Source organism: Lissotriton vulgaris, chromosome 5 (genome assembly GCF_964263255.1).
Source record: "Lissotriton vulgaris chromosome 5, aLisVul1.2, whole genome shotgun sequence".
NCBI classification, from domain to species: domain Eukaryota; kingdom Metazoa; phylum Chordata; class Amphibia; order Caudata; family Salamandridae; genus Lissotriton; species Lissotriton vulgaris.
The window spans coordinates 1,008,039,297-1,008,062,576 of NC_141693.1; positions in this window are offsets into that span (position 1 = coordinate 1,008,039,297).

The window sequence follows — 23,280 nt, forward strand, 5'->3', positions numbered from 1 at the left end:
GATTCTGGGAGCATCTCTCCCACACGGTGTTTTGGAAGACCTCGCCTGCAGGTAGTGGCCCGAATGTTCTCCTTTCGTATTCCACCAGTCCCACGTACATGGATGAGAACAGGTTATAATGTACGGCAGGTTCCTATGAAGCTCTGTTTGATAATGGCCTCCATTTATGTGCAACCCGGCTCTATTAAAGTTATTTTTAAACACACGTAAAGGGCGGAGCTCGGTGACCCGCAGCATCAACAAACATACATCATTGTGACGTTGACAGTTTTCCTAAATACACAGGAGAAAATAAAGGGCATTGCAGTTGAATCAAAACAGAAAGAAAATTATATACACCCCTACCCCCATTGTACAGTCTACCTACCATACAAGGGCTCTATTAAAGTTTGCCATGATGAATTCTGTGGTGAGATGGTGGTGCTCTCCTTATTGGTCTTTTTGAGGGTCTCTTCGTTCACGAAGTCTCTCACATGCCTGTTTCTTCGCTTTCTCAAAGGACATTTCACTCACTGGTGATACGTGCGGCTTCCAGTATCTACAGCTCTTTCATCTTCAACTCAACATGCGAACGTGGAAGTGGATGTGTTTGTCTTGGTTTTGAAATAGGGTTAGGGAGACTAGATTTCTCTGGTTGTTTGTGGGGGTGAGGGTGCTGGTTATCATTGAGTTCAAAGGATTTTTCCAATCTTAAAAAGGCAACTTGTAGCACTTGTAGGTAGCACTGGGCAATGTTGAGGTCTGCACTAAAACTGGTTTCACTTCAGGAAGACTGATTTTTACACTTAGAAGGTTGCAGATTTATCTGCCCAGCTCCTCCTTTTCCCCTTGTCCATCCTGGCTAGATTTAAGTCTGGAAGGGACTGTTAACGTGTTAATATGCAGAGTTGGTATTTGTTTCTTTGCTTATCCGAGTCTTTAGAAATGTTTTTTGAACGGTTTACAAGAGCTCGCCTTTAATCTCTGTATCTTGTCCATCTATACTAGATGGGACAGGAAATCTTGCAAACAGTTTCGTTCCTGCGCTTTAGGTTGGGAATTTTCTGAGTAGTGTGCCTACTTGAAAACACTACCTATGTAATAGGGCTCCCGGTTTTCCGTTTTTACGGATTTTTACATATAAATACAGACGGAAAACAAGTTTTCCTTTATCTGTATTTATATGTAAAAAAACGGGAAAATACTAGTATATTTTGCTGTGCTGCCGTCTGGTGTCTCACCTTCCTTAGAGGCTTAAGAGGTGACAGCTTCCCCAGCTTCCCGTGTGCACACAGAGCTGCCAGCCGCACCCAAGTACTTCACAGGTCTTTGAAAGACCATTTATTTGTTAATGAGGCTGCTTTGATATTTCACCCCTTTTAGAGCCCCTGCCAGAGTCAGATTAAGACGGACTTCATAGCTGCCAAGGTTTCAGATTGCTATGTAAATAAGAGTGACATTTCAACTACCATGAGTGATACTTTCACAAGCAAAATAAAGCAACGCATAATAGGGAGACAGGATATAAGTATCAGAATTTACATCCATTTAAGCAACTAGAAAAAGAAGATTTTAAAAATTGAAGGGCACTTCCCTTGTAACCTTACCGTACTGTTAAGGTCGGCGGGACAGCCCGGTTCCTCTAGAACACGGGTACTCATAGTACGGCCCGGCAAGCCTTCCCTGGCGGCCCGGGGACCTTCCAGTCATCGCACCAGTGTTTTAAAAAAAAAAATTAAAGACTGACATATGAATATGGAGTTAACTGCATTTGGGATTGGTTAAAAGGGATTGTTCTATATACAGCCATGCGTTGATTTCTCGAACAGAAGTTTTCAAATACATTTTCCACATTGCTTTGCAGAGACCTCTAACCTGTCCCCATAGCCATTGATCAACATCGACATCGCAGTTTCATAACGAGCCCACAAGAACTGTCTAACTGTGAAAACAGTTTATGAATTGCAACGTTTAGTCAACCATACACTGTCAGCTAAAATAATTCACCATCATCCTGTGCATAAGGCAACTTTATGTCTACCTTACACCTTACAAATAAGATCGGGTGTCACACAGAACATTTTGCCCTGTCAAAGGTTATTAATGGATTCTAACAATGTCAGGATGGAGCTGAACATTTTTTTTTAAAGACTGTCTGCAACCAGAGCGGAGCGCGACTCTGGGAGACTCTGCTGCTCTGTGGGGGCCTAAGAAGAGGTGAAATACAAAAGCCCCATTAACATGCAAATGGTCTTTTAAAGACCTGTGAAGTGCTCGGGCGGCTGTGTGTGCATGCTGGGAAGCAGCCTGGGCTGACACACAGGCAGGGTGAGATAACAGAGGGAGGTAGAGGGAGGGAGACAGAGGGAAAGGGAGTGAGGGGAGGGGAGTGAGGGAAGGAGTGAGGCAAAGTGAGGGAGGGAGTGAGAGAAGGGGAGTGACGGAGGTAGTGAGGGAAGGGGAGTGAGGGGAGGGGAGGGAGAGAAGGAGAGTGAGGGAGGGGAGTGAGTGAATGGGAGGAAGGGAAGCTTACAGAAGCTGGTACTTACTTGGGCCGGGGCCGGAAGCAGAGTCCCAACTTGTAGTGTGGCGAGGACGGCTCCATTAATTACTAAAGCAGCATCTCTGTGCAAGGCAGTGGCTGCAGGCTCATGAATTCAGCTGCGAGCCACCGCAGGCTACCATAATTCGGGGGTTTGTCAAGGCGTATCAGTGATAGGATCCCTCTAGGCTTGCGCCAGTCCAGTGAGTAGTCCCAGGCGCAGCACGGCCATCCAGTGACACACAGACCCAGGGCTAATGAACACGCGCTGGGTCTGCATCAATCTCAACGGACGCTGTGGTTATTCACTGAACTCAGCTCTGCACGTTTGTATCATGGGAATTCAAGCCAATAGGCTTAAATCTTTTAAACAGAAACAAAGAGTGGGGGTTAAGTTCTACCCCAAAGCAATCTTCCTTTCTCCCCAAGCAGGAATCTAATGACCCAACATGACCTGTGTTGTGCCTGCCTCCAGGCCTTCGACAGAGATCACAGATTGGGGTTTATTTACAAGCTCCTCGCGTTGCATTGTCAATTTAAATAAATGTGGAAAAATACTAGCTGTAGCGTCATCTTTTGCTTGTGGCAAAAATAAATGTGGATAAATACAGAAAAAATGGCCGAAAAATAAATATGGATAAATACAGACGGAAATGGCAAAAAAATAAATACCATAAAACCGGGAGCCCTACTATGTAACAACCTGTATGTCTGTTGCTTTTCGCTAGGTTACAAGTCTGCAGTGCATTGAGTGTTGGCTAGATATTTATTTGTGCCTATGCCAGTGCTGCCAACTGGGGATTCTCCTGAACCTTGGATGAATAATTAATAGTTAAAATATTTTGTTACTTTTTACTGCACAGCCTTTTAACTGCAGGGCATCGACAGGAAGGAAGGTTACCGTTAAACCTGTAGAAAAGCAATCAGCCTCATTAAGAGACCTGCATTGAATTCTCAGTTTCCCACTAACTGTTCAGGCAGTTGGTGCAAATTAACATTCTGCCACAAACTAGGAATAGTTCTCAACATCTATTGGCCCTTAGTTGCATTGCCCTGATCCCTTCAGAACAGCCCTGGTCTTGGGGTGTAGGGTGGGTTCATGCTGTCTCATATACTGTATGGGTTCATGCTGTCTCATATATATAGTCCCGGGGCAGGAGACATGCTCTCACATATTTCACCCATGCATTTGCACCCTCTTCTTGCCTGATGGTCCTTCTTCCTGAAGGACTGCGAGTGCGCACCCCCCTTCTCACGAGTGTGTCTCAAGCCCCGGGCCCGCACCCTCCCTGATTCGGTCACAGACCAGCGCCCCGGGATGTTTTTCTCCTAAGCGCTGCAGGAGTCTGTTATGAAGCTCTGTGGTTATACTGAATAAGCAGCTACCTATGTTATATGACAGCTCTTTAATAAATACCTGCACTTTCACAATTGCTTTATTAACCTTCCTGCTTTCTCAAATTTGCTTGAAAATGCTCCATTTTTCCACTATTTTTTCAAAATTTTCTCGGGGGGAAATCCCCCCGAACCCTCCTTAAGGGGTTCGGGCTCGCTCGCTACGCTCGCTCGCTACGGTGCAGTATGATTATCACTTTCCGCCCCACCACTTTCAAATGTCACCAGCCGCCACTGAACATACACTGAACCCCGTCCTTTCTGCCAGCGGAAATGTTACCTGCAACCACACCACCAAACTCCTCTGGACCGACCACCACTGCGTGCAATTCACTTTCAACAAAACCACCGTACATCAATGCCCTCATTGCCCGCCGCAGCTAGAACAAGGTCACAGAAGAACAGCTCACAGCCTCCTTCAACGCTACCACACTGCCGACAGCCGCCGATGCCAATACAGTATCACGCAACCTTCACCGATGGAACTCCAAACTGCTCCGACACCCTGGCTCCCCTCAAGTAGGCATCAGGCAAGTAACACTCCAAGAAAGCCAGCTGATTCACTCCGAACCTCCACGAGTCCAGACGCACCTGCAGATGACTAGAGAAAAAATGGAGGAACAATAAAACCCAACAACCTTCAAAGCCGCAATCACAGTACACCACCTCCTCCTCAATACCAAAAAGAAAGCGGCACTCCAGGAAAGAATAAATGCCAATGCACACAACAGTAAAGAACGCTTCACTATCATCAAGGAATTTCCTAGGCCCAACAGTGAGACCGCGAACGTTCCACAAATCCAAGACCTCTGCGTCAAATTCAGCGCCTTCTTCCACCAGAAGATCAGGTAGATCTACGACAGCTTCGACACCTAAGACCCTCCCACCAAGCCAGACACCGCCGCCCCAACCATGCAGCACCCCAACAGATCCTGCTCAACTTGATCCCGCTCACCACACTCTCAAAACCCTGAACAGCATCCACTCCGGAGCCCTCTGGGACCCATGCCTGCACCACAAGTCGGAGAGATGAGTTGGCCTAATGGCAGCCGACCTCAACAATGGGAAACAGGGTTCAAGTCTCACAGGAACCCGCAACATCCTGTGATTCTAGGCAAATCACTTAATCTCCCTGGGGCTGATTCACAGAACTAACTTAAGACAAAATCCTAAACTTACTATTTAGACTTAAGACGACTTAAGACAGACTAAAGGCAGAATCCTAACTTAAGTCTGTTTTAAGTCTATCTTAAGTCTGTCTTAAGACAAAATCCTAACTTCTGTGAATACCAAAAGTAGTACGTTTAGTATTTTGTCTTAATTTAGTTCTGTGAATCGGGCCCCCTGTGCCTAACAAAAAATGAATATGTCCTCATGTAACGTAACTGGTGCTCGGGTAAAGCGCTCTGATAATTGATACCTTTGGGTAAAGTTTGCGCTACATAAAACTCTGTAAAATAAATAAATAAATAAAAATAGAGCAGCCACCACCATCACCCCAAAACTTCGCCACACCATCAACTGCAGCATCAAGACCACTACCTTCACCAATGACTGGAAACACGCCGAGATCAACCCTCTGCTAAAGAAACCATCCGCCAACCCTACAGACCTTGAGAAAATCAGACCCATCTCCCTGCTCCCCTTCCCGCCAAGGTCATCTAGAAGACCATCAACCCCCAATTCTCCGAGTTCATCAAAGCAAACTATGTCCTGGACATATCCCAATCCGATTTCAGAAGCCACCGACGACATCTGCTTCCTCCTCGACCAGGGTGAAACCGCAGCCCTCATCCTGCTGGACCTCTCTACCACCTTCACCATTGTCTCCCACTGCACCCTAATCACGAGACTCCATGACGTTGGCGTCCGTGGCAAGGCCAGGGATTGGATCCACTCTCTCCTCACCGGTTGAACAAAGTGAGTCAGACCACATCCGTTCCTCTCGGAACCCATGGAGATCAGCTGCAGAGTACCCCAGGGCGCCTCCATGAGACGCACCCTCTTTAACAGCTACATGGCTCCTCTTGCGGCCATCATCAAGAACTACAAACTCAACACTGTCTCCTATGCTGACGACACCAAACTAATCCTCTCCCTCACCAATGAACCCACAATCACTTACACAGCGGGATGAAGGCGTTACCATCTGGATTAAAAACAGTTGCCTCAAACTGAACTCAAACAAGACCAAAGTCCTCCTCCTGGGTCCCACCCCCTCAACATGGGATGACTCCTGGTGGTAACAAAACAATGTGCAAAGTTCCCCAGGGGAGTTGCAAAGCAAGAATATGGAGAGTGGAGCGTGGAAGGGGAGAGAAGGGGAATTTCCCTCGTTGGAACTAAAACACTCACACACCTAGCAAGCTAGATGTCATGCTTCATCATATGGGTTCTGCTCCTCGTCAGACTGGCGCTGCAATGTCTGACGGGCACCCGTAAAGGGGCTCTTTATCGGAGATCTTTTGTTCCGGCCATATGGTGCATGCGGGTGAGAGGGATTGAAAAAGGTGTAGTTGTGAGAAAGTGGTGAATTAAAAAAGGTGGGTCAGTCCACAATAAGTTTTATTGGCGTGACAAACTGTCACTGAAAGGGGTGTTAAAATGGCAAAAATATATGTAACTATCTTTTTTTCCTTATTTTAATCATTTCAATGTGGGCGGGAAGTGACAAGAAATTTTCCGCACCAGGTACCATCTGACCTTGCTATGCCACTGCCCCACCCACCCCCACTGACCACATATGAAACCTCAGCATCATACTGGACTCCTCTATCACAATGAACTGTCATATCAACGCCATCTCTTCTTGCTTCCACATGCTTCACCTGCTTCAAAAGACATTCAGATGGATCCCCACTAAATTCAGAAAAATGGTCACCAAAGCACCCATGCACACATCAGCAGCAAACTCGACTACGGTAACACAATCTTCGCCGGCGTCACCCAGAAACTCCTCAGGAAACTACAAAACATAAACAATGCCGCAGCCAGACTTGTACTCAACATCCCCCGCCGCAGCCATATCACTGAACACCTCCGAGAACTCCACTGGCTCCTAGTCAATAAAAGAATCACTTTCATGCTCCTCACACACTCCTACAAAGCCCTCCACTAGGCAGGACCAGATTACCTGAGCAGGCTGAGCCACCGCCTCTCATTCCACGTACCCGCCAGCCACCTCTGCCCTTCCCAACTGGCACTGGCCACCATCCCTGGGATCCTCAAGACTAGAACGGGAGGAGGATCCTTCTCCAACCTTGCCACCAAGAACTGGGACACCCTGCCTCTCCACCTCAGACAATCCCCGTCACTGACCCAATTTAGGAAGGATCTCAGGACCTGGCTCTTCGACTGAACCCCTGCGCGCAGACGGTTCAGCAGACCCCCCTCCCCCCACTAGCGCCTTGAGACCCTCATGGGTGAGTAGCCGCGTTTCACAAACCCTGATTTATTGACTGATTGCAATAAGTCTCAGCTCTAAAATTCCCAGCTCTTAGCTTTGCTAATGCGTTTTACACTGGCATCAACTAATGTCAAAATGCCCATCAGTGCATCATAATGCATGCCTCATGACGCATACATGAAAGACGCATGACTAGTCATTTTGGAATGGGTTTTATTTAAAAGTCATTCCAAGATGGCCGCTGATATATATATATCGATGCATCTTGAAAAATGTGTGCGCACGAACCCATTCCAATATGGGGGTTAATGCATGTTGCATCTGCAGCCCTTTAGTTATTTTTAAGTTCCCATTCCATCATTGCCAACAGTCATTTTAGAATGGTAAATTAAAAATAAAAACTTTTTTTTTTAAGTGTGCAGCAGTGCAAACAACAGAAGTGAGTGGCCCAGCAGAATTTTGAAGCTGCAGTGTTCTCATAAAAATAAAAAACATTAAAAATAATAGAGTTGGAAAGACAGCATTAGGTAGTGGGTGGAGTGCTGAAAGAATGCTCATAGGTAAGCAGTAAAAACATAAAACTTGCCTAATCAGAACACTAGGAGAGCGAAATTCAGAGCAGAGACCTGAGATAGACAACTAAGGGCCGGATGTAGGTCGGTCGGTAACGGCCGAAAATCGGTATTTTCGGCCGTTACCGACCGAGATTCACAAAATGGTATGTAGGGCCACATATTTTACAGATTCGGTAAATTTACCGATCGGTAAATTTACCGAATCTGTAAAATACCGAATCAGTATTTTTACCGATTTGGTAACAATGAGATGTAGGTGGGACTCTTCTGAGTCCCACAAGCCTTACAGAATCGGTATTTTACCATGAAATCCAACTTCATGGTAAAATACTGATTCCGGTGTGCATGCACATGTGTGCATGCACACCTGTGCCATATGACAGGCAGACCTGCCCTTAGGGCAGGTATGCCTGCCACATGGCCCCCGAATCTTTTTTGGAGGTGCTAGAGGGTGTCAAAGTGACACCCTCTGCACCCTTGCCAAAATCGGTATTTACCCATTCGGTAAATACCGACCGGTAATGCCCCATTCATTCCTATGGGCTTCAAAGCCCATAGGAATGAATGGGGCATTACCGGTCGGGATTTACCGAATCGGTAAATACAGATATTTACCGATTCGGTAAAAGGAACATCTGGATGTTCCTACATATCCACCCCTTAGATTTACCGATTTTTAATTACCGAATCGGTAGAATTCGGTAATTAAAAATCGGTAAATCTATTTTACCTACATCTGGGCCAAAGTCATCCAACAATGAGCAAGGGGCTGATACTAAGCCCATTCTAAGAATATGTTATGTATTCGAAGCGGCAGACAAATAGAGCTGTATGTAGCATCTGTAGCAGACACCCAAAGTTAGTATGTATGTGTGTCACTCAGGAGTTTCATAACTATGTAACTGTAAGGAGACTTGCAAGATATTTTATTACTCATTGTACGTGTGTCTGTGTGTGTGTGTGTGTGTGTGTGTATATATAAGTATAAATGTATATTTAACATTAAATACAGAATATTTTTACGATCTCATTACACATACTTAGAAATGTGCACAATGTTTATGGAGAACATTAAGTATAGCTATTGATGGGTATTAGCAATGTAATAAGGAACATTTTTGAAAAAACACATATGGCAGGGTTTTGCTAAATGTGCGCGCAAAAACGATTAGTGTCTTTTTCAAAAACTTGAAGTTAGGCACTGCATGACAAAATCTTTACTTGCAATTGAAACTATGTGTAGCTAATAACTTCTTCAAAATTGCCTTTCAGATAAATAACAAGAACAAGTTTTTGTTCTGTCGATAGTGAAACTGGGCGGCCAAGTGGAGTGTTTGACAATGAATTGCAAATATAAATCTACAGAATTCAAGCTTTTTTTAAAATGTTCACTCTTTTTATGAACCTGCACAAAAAGTTCCCAAAAAGTATTGGCAAAACCAATAGGTCTGGTGTTTGCTGCAAGCCTTTAGGCTTTGTCAAGGCTTGTTTCGTTTTGTCCTGCTTTTTGCAAACTTTTATTGTTGGGAAAGCAGCTAGGCCTATATCAATCTTAAAAAACAAAAATTGTCTAAAAGCAAACTTTTTGCCTCAAATAACACACATTGCCATAGTAGTCTCTATAACTTAAGGAAACTACTTTGGGGCATATTATCAAGGACGGCGTTAAACATTATCGCCGGTTTAGCTGCAGAAAACTGCAGCTAAGGCGGCAATAATGGGCTTGATAATATGCCCTTGGGAATTCCAATAGAAGTCTATGTTCTGGTGTGAACATGGACTTCTATTGGAATTCTCAAGGGCATATTATCAAGCCCATTGTCGCCGGTTCAGCTGCAGTTTTCTGCCGCTACACTGGGGATAATTTTAACGCCATCCTTGATAATATGCCCCCATGTGAATATACGTGGGTGTTCCATGTAAAAGGAGAGAAGGCAATCCCTCACAGTGAAGTTAGCCAATGAATTCAGTAATTTAGTATGCTGTAGTGGGAGGAAGAAAAAATTTAATGATTCAATATTAGACCAACCGGTTAAGATGGCTGGCTGAAAGTCACTATAAGTATCTTACACATATAATTTTAGTACATTAAATTGCTTGGCTAGTACAAGACCTAAAAACGAGTCTGCTTCCTTTCAATCATTTGAAGTTATGTGTAGATCGGTCAAGTGTGCGAAAACATGATTTTCCTATTTATTTTCATGGAGGGAAGCTGCTGGTGCAGAAACATGGAAAACAGTGGACAGAAGGACGCACTTGTGACAACCCCATAGAGATCACTATGCTTTCTGCTTTTTTCATGTGATGTAAATCTGTTTAGGAGTTGCGGAACTATTTGTAAACATATAGCGTTAAAAATGTGTTGCTATCTGACACAATCCCATGTGGTGTATATCCGAAGTTCTATAAATATAGTTCTTTGCTCACAACAGGCCATCCACAATGCATCTGCTACACTACACAACCCTGTACCTGTTCGTCCCCTGCCCAGAGCCCCGCCTGACTCGATCGCGGCTTTTCTAGCAGAGGCGCGCTTCTCAGACTTTACCCCGGAGGAGTGGAAACATCTCAACACCCCCATTACAGTGCAGAATGTTAAAGGGGCCATATTTGAGCTTGGACCAGCAAATGCCCTGGGACAGATGGACTGCCAGCCAAGGTCTATAAGACATTCGCAGGTCTCCTGGCTCCCATACTGATTGGACTATATGAGGGCACCCTGGAGGCGGATGACTCCCTGCCACCTTACACAAGGCCTCGCTAGTCTCACTCCTCAAGCCCAGGAAAGACTCCATGGACCTCACGTCATACCGCCCTATAGCTATACTAAACATGGATTACAAAATCCTCAGCAACATCCCAGCCAATCGGATCCAGCAAGTTCACCCTGACTTGTCTATACAGACCAAAACAAGTCCATTCCCGGCAGATTTCTGCTTCGAATATTAGGCGCCTCTTCCACATCATGGAGTCTGTCTAGGGAAGATGGCCGTGGGCCGCTGCCCTGGTATTGGACCTGCGAAAAACATTTGATACGCTCAGCTGGGATTACCTATTTAGAGTACTATGAGCTTTCGACCTTGGTGCACACATCACCAGATTATTCTGCCTACTCTACACAGACCCAATGGGCCGAGCTCTTTATTAAAAACTCTTCTCCGAGTCTTTATCGGTACAAGGAAAGGCTGCCCCCTTTCACTCCTCTTGTTCGACCTTGCAATGAAAACTTTGACGATCTGGGCAAGATGTTGTGGTGGTGAATGGAATGTCCCTTTAACAGATAGATTTCAAGCCATTTCGCTGTATGCGGATTACATCCTCTTTTACCTTCAAGATTTATCACTAGATCACTTCACCATAGCAAAACTCCTGACAAAGTTTGGCACAGTGTTGGACCTTCAAGTGAGCTGGTGTAAGAAATTGGGCTGTTGGTTGACTGAGGTGTGAACCTTGGTCAAGCAGCAAGCACAATCCTTGCCAGGGTGAGGTACAAGCCAACCATAAACTAACCTATGTTTAACCCTCTGACGAGTAGTCAGGCTTAACCTAGAGGCAAAGTGTAAAGTATTTGTGCAACACTTCAAACAGTAATAAAGTGAAAAACACAACTAAAAAAAGAATCCTACACCAAGTTACAAAAAATCCAATCAGTAGAACTAGAGGTATGCAATTTTAAAGAGTTTTGTGAAAATAGTGCCAAAAAGAAAAAAGCGCCAACTGTGAATATCTGGTCGTGCCAGACCGGGACAAAGTCATATGTTCTGACTGACTGCAATGGAGCGCAGGCCGGCTGCAGAGACCTAGTTAGGCCAGCTGAACAAAGTAGCTTAAATCTGGGTATGCGGACCTTTGCAAGGATCGACATCAAAGATGCGCCGCACAGCTGAAATTATGCCTCGAAGCGGCGAGGCCGTGATGCGAGGGCCTGTGTCATCGTTGAGGATACCATTGACAAAACTGGTGATGCAAAGTTCGGTGTTGGGGATGCGGCGTGCAGTTAGGGCGATGAGTTTGATCTGAGAAACAGCGGAGTCCAACATCATGGTTGAGGCAACCGTCAATGAGGGATGCGAGTGTCTTGTGCTGAGGATGCATAATGCAGCAGTTCTGATGGGCTACAATGCAATGCAGATCTTTATGACAGGTCCAATCCATGCAACAGGAGTGAAGCACTGGTTCTGCTTGAGTTTGCGCCAAGCAGAAGAGGAGAGGTGTTGGTTCCACTTGGTCCACAGAGGCTGACAGAGGACCTTAAGCCCACTTCCAAGGGTCCAGGACTGGGGTGGGATCACTTGCCAGGGTGGGCTTAGAGATGGTAGACCTATTTGCAGGTGCAAAGTTGTTGGAAGCCTGTTGCGTCCCTGAGGCTTCAGACCAGGAGGTCAGACAACTAGCCCATGGATACACTCTAGATTCTGGGTTCAAGAGATGCAGGTCAAGTCCTTCTCACCAATGCAAAAGGGCAGAAGGCAGCAGGTCAGCACAGTAGGGCAATACTCCTTCAGAGCAGAAGTCCAGCAGAGTGTCAGTCCTTTCAGCAGCACATCAGTTGTTCTTACTGGCAGAGTATCCACAGGTCCAGAAGTGTACTGAAGAGTGGGTGTCTGAGGTCCAGTATTTATACCCAGTTGTGCCTTTGAAGTGGGGAGGAGCTCCTAGAGGCATGCTTTTAAAGTGTGCAGGTGCCCTGCCTGCCTGGCCCTGGCGGCTTCAGACTAATTACAGCCCTTTGGTATGCAGCCCTTTGTTTGGAATCAGGACACAGCCTATTCAAATGTAAGAGAGGCTGGGCCCATCCAGTCAAACCTAAGGTCCCCATTGTGTGTGGCTGTCTAGGAGGAATACACAAAGCCTAACTGTCAACTACACGCAGTTATGTGACCCAGAGACAGGCTGCAGGCTCCAAATGGCTAAAGCAAGAAAATGGCAACTTCTTAGCAATGGCATTTTCAAAATTGCAATTTAATATCCGCCTTCACCATAACCTAGGATTTTTCAATCCAATTTCAGAGACACCAAACATGAACTGGTTGCTAGTTGTTATTTGGAAATAACACATATAACATGTAATAAGGTTACTCCAATATTATGCTATGGGAGAGGTAGGCCTTGCAGTAGTGAAAAATGAACTTAAGAGTTCATGTCCTACTTTTTAAATACATTGCACACTGCCCTAATGCACTCCCTAGAGTAGGCACAGGCTTTCTAGTGCCTACCCTAGGGAGTGCATTATATGTATTAAAAAAGAAGGTTTGGGCCTAGTAAAAGGTTTAATTTGTCAGATCAAAATGCAGTTTAAAACTGCACCGACAAAGGGTGCGGTGGCAGGCCTGAGACATGTTTAAAGTGCTTCTCAAGTGTATGGCACAATTAGTGCTGTAGGCCCACTAGTAGCTTTTAATTTACAGGCCCGGGCACCGCAAGTACCACTTTACTAGAGACTTACAAGTAAATTAAATAAGGCAGTTAATTATAAGCTAATCTAAAATGTTTCAAGGTGAGAGCAAATGCCCTTTAGCATGTGTTACCATGTTAAACATTGTGATGTTGTACACGCTCTAGTAGTTGGGATGGGAGGAGCTTCGGGGTGGAGGAAGAGGAGGGGCAGTAACAGGAAAGGGGCAGATAGAGTAGGGACAGGGACTTGAACAGACGTGAGAATAAAGCAGAGAGAATATAAAGCACATATCACGAGTCTGTCATTATTTGATGTCACGACATGACAACTGGCGACGAGGGTGGGATGAGGTGACCTGCCATCCCTGCCGCAGTGAGAACTACCCTGTCCCCGGCACTAGCAAAGACGTGGTCGCTGTCGCGATGTCTGTGCCCCCGAAGCCGCCGCCTACAGCCTTACGCCAGTGGTGGATGAGCCGCTCCGCGATCAGGCGATCGTGTAGAGCCCCTCCAGAACAGCGTGAGTGCAGCGCTGCCTCTCTGACACCCGACGCGATCCTTCGCGCCAAAAGTAAGTCGCTAGTGTGCCCTTAAGACTGTGCCAATAAAGAAGGAACTGAGAGCCCACCTCAGTCCTCCTGAAGTGCCCTGAAGGAGCGGGGAGTGTCCGGAGAAGCAAGGGACCCCGCGGAGGCGCCGGAAGAAAAGCGCTGATTTATCGTCATCGGGTCTCACCCCGATGCGTGAGAAACGGCACGCGGCGGACGGAAGAAACCGGAACTTGCCCCCTGGCCTACCTTGATGGTGAAAGTGGCCTGGAAGTGGGAGCTGGGCTGTAAACTCCTGCTGTTCGGAGAAGAGACCCTCGGTGAGTGTCCAATGAGACCGAGTGAGCTGAAGAATGAATGAAGATTCAAGCCTCGTGGGTGATGTGTGGCGGCCATCTTAGAGTCAGGCTGTTGAGAAGGACACCCCTTTGAAATACATGAGCGGCCATTTTGAAGTCAGGCATCTCAAGTTGAGTTTGAAACAAGCACTGAAAAGGCAAAAACAAGCATTGATAAATGCAAAACAAGCACTGGTGAGTGCAAGGACCAGTATTGAAAACCACAAAACAAGCATTTGTTAGTGCAAGTGTAACCAGTGACTACTGCAGAAACAAGCATTGGACAGTGCAAGAGCGAGCACTAGCCGGCACATAAGTGCGTCGCTGACACTGCAACCCAGCCATGTCAAACTCGCTAAACAGGAATGGAGGTGGTGCAGCGGTGGCTGCCGCCCCTGTCGTGCCCATCGTCTCACACCTGCGCCCTCCGGAACCACTGACCCTGGTGGCGGGTGGAAGTATGGGCTCTTGGTGGCAGGAGTCATTGGAAGACTTTGAAGACTATTTAGAAGGGTCAAAAGTCACAGGAGACAGAGACAAGCTAATTGCACTCCGTTATCTTGCTGGCAAAGAAATTGGGAAAGTGATCAAAGAATTACCCACAGATGACAAAGGGACCTATAACAAAGTGCGTGATGCGCTCAACTGAAAATTTGTGCACAAAAGAAACGTGGACTATGAGAGGTGCGTGTTTCATCAGGCACGTCAGGACAAAGATGAAATGATGAGCACTTTTATATCGCGACTGCGTCGGCTGTCGCAGTACTGTAACTTTGACTCATTCTCAACAGAGGATGCCATCCGTTTGAGAGTCATTGAGGGCTGTCATTCAGAGACGCTCGGAAGGCGACTGCTAAGAAAGAGCCATGACCTCGATGAGATTGAGGAAATGACGAGAGTGTACGACCAGGCAGAAGAACACGCGAAGACCATGGAGACCGAGCGGGGCGAGAAAAAGGAGCAAGTATACTGGACTCAAAGCACAGGGACTCAGAGAAGATCAAGTGACCACCAGAGAAGATCTTGTCCAGCGTCTAGACACACACAGCAAAGTCATCAACGCTATGACTCGAGAAGGAGAGAAAGGAAATCGAGCTACATCAAGAAGCCAGAACGTTCACGGTAGTGCTACCGATGTGGGTACGACTTCCCACACACCGACACCTGTCCCGCAATGGGACAACAGTGCCGGAAATGCGGGCGCGTGAACCACTTCGAAGTCATGTGGAGTGTACAGCGTGGAGAGAAGGAGTGAGAAAACCAGATCGCGACCAGATGAAAAGCGACACCACGCAAAGGCTGTGCAAGACAGGGCACTGTCGTCTTCTGGCTCATCACATTCCAGCAAGGAGTCACACAGATCGCAATGGATCAGAAGGTCACCGTCGAGGGAATCGAGGTCGACCTCTCAAGAGACAACATTCACAGATGAGTATATATGTATGGTGGCGGACCCGGACCAGCTGAAAAAGTACCCTCCGCTAGATATCAAAGTGGGGACTCATGACACCAAATTCGTGCTTGACAGTGGAGCCTCCTTAAACTACATGCCTGCGACCGAATATCACAAAATGAAACCACCGCCGGTCCTGAGTCCTGCACACGTCAGAGTGTTCACCTGGATGGCGAAGAAACCGCTTCCTTGTCTGGGCAAGTTTGCTACAACGCTCAGGCACAAGTCTACAACAGTACAGGCTTACATCCATGTCATTGAGGGACCGGAGGCTGACTGTCTTCTCAGTCTGCCCACGGCAGAGAGACTCAGACTGGTTGAGATTCTCTACCGAGTCCATGATAATCCAGACATTGTCCGAAAATTTCCCAAGTTGTTCAGTGGACTCGGAAAAATGAACAAGTGTCTGATTCGCCTCCACATCAACGACCAAGTGCGCCCTGTTGCTCAGCACCCGAGGCGAGTGCCGTTCCACCTTCAGCAGGCAGTTGAGAACGAGATTGAGGAACTACTTCAAGCGGACATTATCGAAAAAACGGATGGTCCACACCATGGGTGTCACCAGTGGTAATTGTCCCCAAAAAGGGTACCCCATAGAAAGTACGGTTGTGTGTGGACATGAGGCTTCCCAACACAGCCATAGAACGGGAGAGGCATCCAGGGCCTCACCTGAGTGACATGATAGCAGCAGTGAATGGAGCCAGGGTGTTCTCAAAGCTAGATCTCAACAAAGGATACCATCAGCTGGAGTTGCACGAAAAATCAAGATATATTACAACATTTGCCACCCATCTGGGCCTGTTTCGGTACAAAAGACTGAGCTTCGGCATCTCTTCCGCAGCAGAAATCTTTCAAGAGGTGATACGCCAAACCATCAGGCATATCCCGAATTCCCTAAACTACAGTGACGACATATTGGTATATGGATCAAACACACAAGAACACAACACAGCCCTGGATCGAGTATGTCATGCTCTCCTGGAAGAGAATCTAACTTTAAACAAGGACAAGTGTGAATTCCATCAGTCCACTCTGTGGTACTGCAAATCCGGACCCCGCTGTTTCACAGATATCGAGGTCCAACACTCGTGTCACAAAATATCGTCGTACCATGACGAATTTGGTATCTACAGACCGGTAATGATTAAGACATTATCCCTATGCATTTGCGTCATGATTGAGTGATGCTAACACCCTTAAATCGTAGTTTCCGTCCCGAACCCTCAGACTCCATTTTGTAAACGGCATCCATCTTATGACTTGCCCTCATATAGTCAATTGATTAAGACCGAGTTTGATCTAAAAGGACACGTCCGCCGTAGCTGACTTCCCCATGACCTGGTCGAAGCTGCCCCCACTGCCTCCAGCCAAGCCTGTTCGGGCAGCTCCTCGCCCAGTGGCCGAGCAAGATATCATCAAGGCACAACATGTCATAAACCATCCACTACATACAGACTCTGTTTTCCATACACATACACCTGTCCATGACTCTTGTTTATGACCCGTTTTATGATGGGAGGGTGCCCGACCTTATTGGTGTTTCATCGATATCTGATGGGAGTTCTGGATCTGGCAGGGTAATCCATCACAAACTGGACATCTGAAATATGTGCTGACCAGCATGACTTCGCTCTTTGTATTATTGTAGAAATATGTGTATAGCCATATCATAAACTCAAGAATTCTTGCCTACAGCTGTTATTTATGTATATAAGGAGAAGGCTGGTTCTGTAAAAACGAACAGTCTCCTGAGAACTTACGGCCCGTGTTGTCGTACTTCTAGGACGCATGTTACTTGGTTGCAGCCAATAAACTCGATCACTGACTTCGACTAGAAGACTCTGTGTTTCTGTAAGTCCAGAACAGGGAGAACTCAGAGGTCTTCGGGTGTGGTCCCCTGGCACCACCGGGTCTCTAAAAACCCGGCACCTCAGTTGGCGCCCAACTCGAGGCGATATCAAGCGGTGACGGTCCAAGCCAGATGTTCGTGAGGAGCTTCGTGTGAAAATTCCGGAGGACGGCCAGCCACTTCAGCGACCCCTGCATGTCGACGTGGTTCCGAAGGTCTTTGCTGCGAGGTTCCCCGCGTCCCGACGGCTACGAAGGACTGCTGCCCTGACTATCGCCCTGTTTTGGACCCAGTGATCCTTGGTAGAGCGAAACGATAGACGAGTCTTCTAGTGACGTCACCGATCTTCAATATTCAGTTAAGTATAAGTGGAGCGTCTCCCAGTTCTTAGTTTGGTTCTTAGTTTTGGTATCCCAGAGATACGGTTTGTATTGGTTCTTGCAAGCACCAAAACCGAGGGATTCGTGTATTCACGACAATATCATAATTAGATAATCCCTTGAAGTTTGAAGCTAGACTAGTAAGCGAAGATGCCTGGTCTCAGCAGACTTGGAAACTTGTTTTGTCTTGGTTGTAGAAAGGACTCCCGATTAGAGGATTCGTGTCCGGTTCCTCCGATTGGAACTCCAACATATGAGTTATATATAAAGCACGGAGTAGGTCCTATCATATATAATGAGGTATGGATAAAATACACCCGCAAGGATGGTGTTTTGAAATGGCCCCAATATGGTAGTTTTGATTCAGAAATATTAGATAACCTCGAGGTCAAATTGTTCAAGAAGAAAGCCCGGCCGGCAATGTTTGACTCTTTTCGCTTATGGCGCAAAGAAGCCAAACAGAAAGAAATAAAATTAGCAAAGAAAAATAAAAGAGGCATGTCGATGGTACAAGCTGCCATCGCATACAGGGATAATGAGGAAGAGCAGGAAAGTGAACAAATGCTCAGAAGCAAGAAACTAGCAATAGATAAATGCTACCCGATGTTACCACATGAGGGACAAGACTCAAAGGGAACATCCGAGAAAGATCCATTGATGTCCCATTTATTGAACTCACCACCCCCATATACATCGAGTATCGTTGGACCCCCGAGGCGTATTGTTATACCGCGCCCTGGCGCACGAAAAGCAGCTCTTGCACAAGCACCAGCTCCTCGTCAGCTGGTTCCTACTTCTCCGGCGCAGCCTTCTCAAGGGCCGCCACCTTTGCTACATACTCCATCTACTTCTACAACTTTGCCTACTGCTCCAACTATTCACTACGATACTACGTCTGCTACTGCCTCGACTTCCTCTGCTGTTGCTTCGACTTCCTCTTTACATCAGCCTGTCTTTTCTGGCGCATCTGCCTCGCCGCAAGCTTCTCCTTCTGTCAGACAGAGAGTGGCAAGTACTGTCACTGGTCTATTCTCACCCTTCTTTGGGTCGCCTAAAACGACCCCTAAACCAGAACGTAGACAGTTGCGTAGTCAACTACCCGACTACGAGGAAAGAGAAGTACTGAATGTGTTAGCACGCAAATGGGTTACTGATACTGCAAGATATGATGTTCAGTCTGTTATGGAAGTCTTCCGTCAGTGGGATTCATCCACTCAAAGATATGTATTTGAAGAAATGTGTGTGTACCTCTGGGAAGATTTACAAGACAATGACCCAAAACGCAGAATGCAGGAACTAGCCCGCATACGATTCAAATTTTACGAAGGCATGATTATAGGTGCAGATGTTGAAAAGGCAATGGATCTGTTGTTATCTTATAGGAGTAAGGGAAACAGCTCTAGATCGTTTAATGAGGATGATATGTCTGGTAGGAAAAAGGCGCGACAGTACCCCATGAGAGAAGTTCCTCCAGTTTGGAGGAAAGGTGACGCGAATGCACAACCACCTGTTCCACCGCATTTCCAGCGTGTATGGGTACATGTCCCCTGGAAAAGATCCGAAGTTTTAGCACTCAAACAGACACTACCCGATCCCCGTAAAAACCCAGCAGGATATTACAAGGAATTATCACAGACCGCCAGCTCATGTATAATGAATTTAGCAAATATAGACATGTTGTTTGGGAATGTTGTTCCGCATCCTTTATGGAGTAAAATTCGTCATGTAGATCATGATCAAGAACTAGGGGCCAGATGTAGGTAGGCATTTACCGGTCGGTAACGGCCGAATTCGGCCGTTACCGACCGGTAAATGCAATTTGAGATGTAGGGCCCTGTATTTTACAGAATCGGTAAATTTACCGATCGGTAAATTTACCGATTCTGTAAAATACCGAATCGGTATTTTTTCCGATTCGGTAAAATTGATATGTAGGTGGGACTCTTCTGAGTCCCACAAGCATTACAGAATCGGTATTTTACCATCAAATACTATTTGATGGTAAAATACAGATTCTGGTGTGCATGCACACCTGTGCCATATGACAGGCAGACCTGCCCTTAGGGCAGGTATGCCTGCCACATGGCCCCCAAACCTTTTTTGGGGGTGCTAGAGGGTGTCAAAGTGACACCCCCTGCACCCTTGTCAGAATCGGTATTTACCGATTCGGTAAATACCGACCGGTAATGCCCCATTCATTCCTATGGGCTTCAAAGCCCATAGGAATGAATGGGGCATTACCGGTCGGTATTTACCGAATCGGTAAATACAGATATTTACCGATTCAGTAAAAGGAACATCTGGATGTTCCTACATATCCACCCCTCAGATTTACCGATTTTTAATTACCGAATCGGTAAAATTCGGTAATTAAAAATCGGTAAATCTCATTTACCTACATCTGGCCCTAGGTGACTCATGGGCTAATATTACTGCTACAGATGCTAGACAAGTAGGTGGTTCTAAACCCGAGCCTTTAATAGCAGATCTTCCCGGTAGGATTATCGCGTACATGAAAACGTTAATGCCTGAATTACGTGTAAATTGGGACAAGCTATCTGCGTGCAAGCAAAAGAAAGTTGAGAATGTGTCTGACTTTTTCACGAGGTTTGAGGAGACTTTCACTGATCATAGTGGTCAGGACATGGCTACCGAGGGTGGCCAAAGATTGTTTGTAGACAAATTTGTACATAACCTGCTTCCTGAATTGTGCAATAAATTGAAAGATTCAGAGAGTGCTTGGGCTGTTTCCACGTCAGCGCAGATTTTAGCCACAGCCCAGTACTATGAAAATAAACGCAAAGACGAGCTAGATAAGTCAGACAAGAAGAACTAAAAACTAAAGTTCTCCTCCAGCAAGCTTATCCGCCCCGCACTCCTAGTCAGCCCAATTATCAGCAACCACAGCAGTATTCGAGAAACGCGCAAGGAAACGAGTTTTTTCCTTACTGTGTTCTTCTTTTTCTTCCCCAATTTGTTTTGTTTTGCTATAAGATGTACATATTATGGAAGTATGCAAGTACGCAATGGAATTGTTTTATGTGATTATTCAGAAATTTACCTGCTGTTGAAAGATACTGACTGGTGCGGGGGGGGGGGGGTAAAAAAATTGTTGTAAAAATCGTCAATAAAAATATTTTTTAAAAAAAGGAAACGAGTTTTCCCACCAGCGTTCTCCGTATGGCCCAAATCAATGTGCATATTGCAAAGAAGAGGGTCATTTCAAAAGTAATTGCCAAGCTCTTGCACGATGTTTAAACAGTGTCTCCGGCGCAAGAGGTAGAGGTGTTCAACAGGCTCCTAGAGGTAGGGGCCGTGGAAATTTCCCCCAGAATACCATTTCTTTTCCGCCTCAGAATTCTATGAATAGCTTTGACCAACAGAATAATGCATCTTCCAGGTCTGCTCAGTACTATGCAGATGACTATCACGCAGAAAACGAGAATGAGGGTAATAATTGCTAGGACAGCCATGGACAAAGAGAGGGAGTTGTTTCAGTTCCAGTAGATCAGAATGGACCTTATGTCGAGGTAATTACATCCGGAGTGTCGGAGCCATTTCTGCTGGATACTGGTGCTACAAAAAGTTCTATTATGCACTCAAAACTTCCTGGCGCACCTTTGTCCAGAGAAATGAATGCTTCAGTAGGTTTTTCTGGCGCCCCTGTTAGAAACCCGATCTCCAGTCCCATGCCCCTTTCTGTTGGCCCATGCGAATTAGAAGCACCCCTCATCCTTACAACAGGTTGTGGCGAAAATTTGTTAGGTTTGGATTTGCTGAAGAGATTATATGCGACCTTGTATTGTTCTCCTTCGGGAGTACAACTCACCCTTGGTAAGAAAGTGATTTCCCCGATGTATTTGTCAAAGGAAAGAATTGCGACTGAGTTGTCATCTCTTCCAGATGTACTTTGGGCGAAAGGTTCTAATTATGTAGGTCGTTTAGTGATAGCATTGTATGTCATAACATTGAAAGCTAATGTCAAGTTGCCGCGTATTCCCCAATATAGAATGTGAAAAGAATGTGAAAAGGCTTTGCTAGAGATAGTCCACGATCTAAAAGCGAAAGATGTCATCGAAGAGACTACAGGCAACATTTGTAACAGTCCTGTTTTGCCTGTCTTAAAGCGTACCGATCCTTCACAGCCCCCTGTGTACCGATTTGTGATCGATCTAAGGGAAGTGAATAAGATCGTTGTACCACAGTTTCCAGTCGTCCCCAACATTACTGCCTTATTGACAATGGTCCCAGCCTCAGCCAATTGGTTTTCAGTGATCGACCTGAAGAATGCCTTCTTCAGCATCCCGATTGCCGAGGAGAGCAGAGATATCTTTGGCTTCAATTTAGGAGGACGAAGCTTCCGCTTCAGACGCGCTCCTCAGGGCTATTGTGTGAGTCCATCAATATTCAGTCAGGCTCTGAAAACTCAACTAGATACGATTGTTCTACCTGGCGGCGCAACTCTGATTCAGTATGTAGACGATTTGCTGATTGCTGCAGATACTGAAGAGGTTTGCAAGCAAGCTACATTGTCATTGTTGCGTCATTTATGTGACATGAAGCACAAGGTCTCGCTTTCCAAATTACAATTTTGCCGACAAGAAGTAACCTACTTATGTTACATCTTATCGAAGGAGGGAAGGAGACTGACCCCAGAAAGAATACAGGCAATTGCAGAATTGAGTGTCCCAAGGACACAAAGAGAAGTGCGTGCCTTCTTGGGCATTACATCATACTGTAGACAATGGATACCGAATTTCTCACTGTTGGCCAAGCTCTTGCTGGCATTAATGCGTAAAGACACACCCAATCCTTTGCCTTGGTCTGAAGATTGTCAGGCGAGTTTCCACGAGTTGCGTGAGGCATTATGTTCGGCTCCTGTGTTGGGCAACCCCGACTACAGCAAGCCTTTTACATTATACGTCCATGAGAAGGAAGGTTGCGCATTATCAGTCTTGACGCAGCACTTTGGGGACATACAACGCCCATGTGCATATTTCTCCGCGACTCTAGATCCCGTAGCTAAGGCATTACCAAGTTGCTTGAGGGCCACTGCCGCAGCGGCTGTCTGTATTTGACAGTCGGCTGGGTTAGTCATGAATAATACTCTGACCGTTATGGTCCCACATGCAGTAGATATCCTACTAAACAGGACGAAAACGCAACACCTAACTAGTGCTCGACTATCCAGCTACGAATTGACCCTGTTAGCAAGTCCCATTCACAAAAAGAGGTGTGATACACTCAACCCTGCTACGTTACTACCCATTCCACCAGCAGAGACAGAAGAGGTCGACAAACATGATTGCTGCTTTAGGACAGAGGAAGAGACAAAAGGGAGAGTAGACTTGCAGGACACTTCCCTCCCTGAATGTAATGATAATTTATGGGTTGATGGTTCATGTTTCAAGTTGCCAA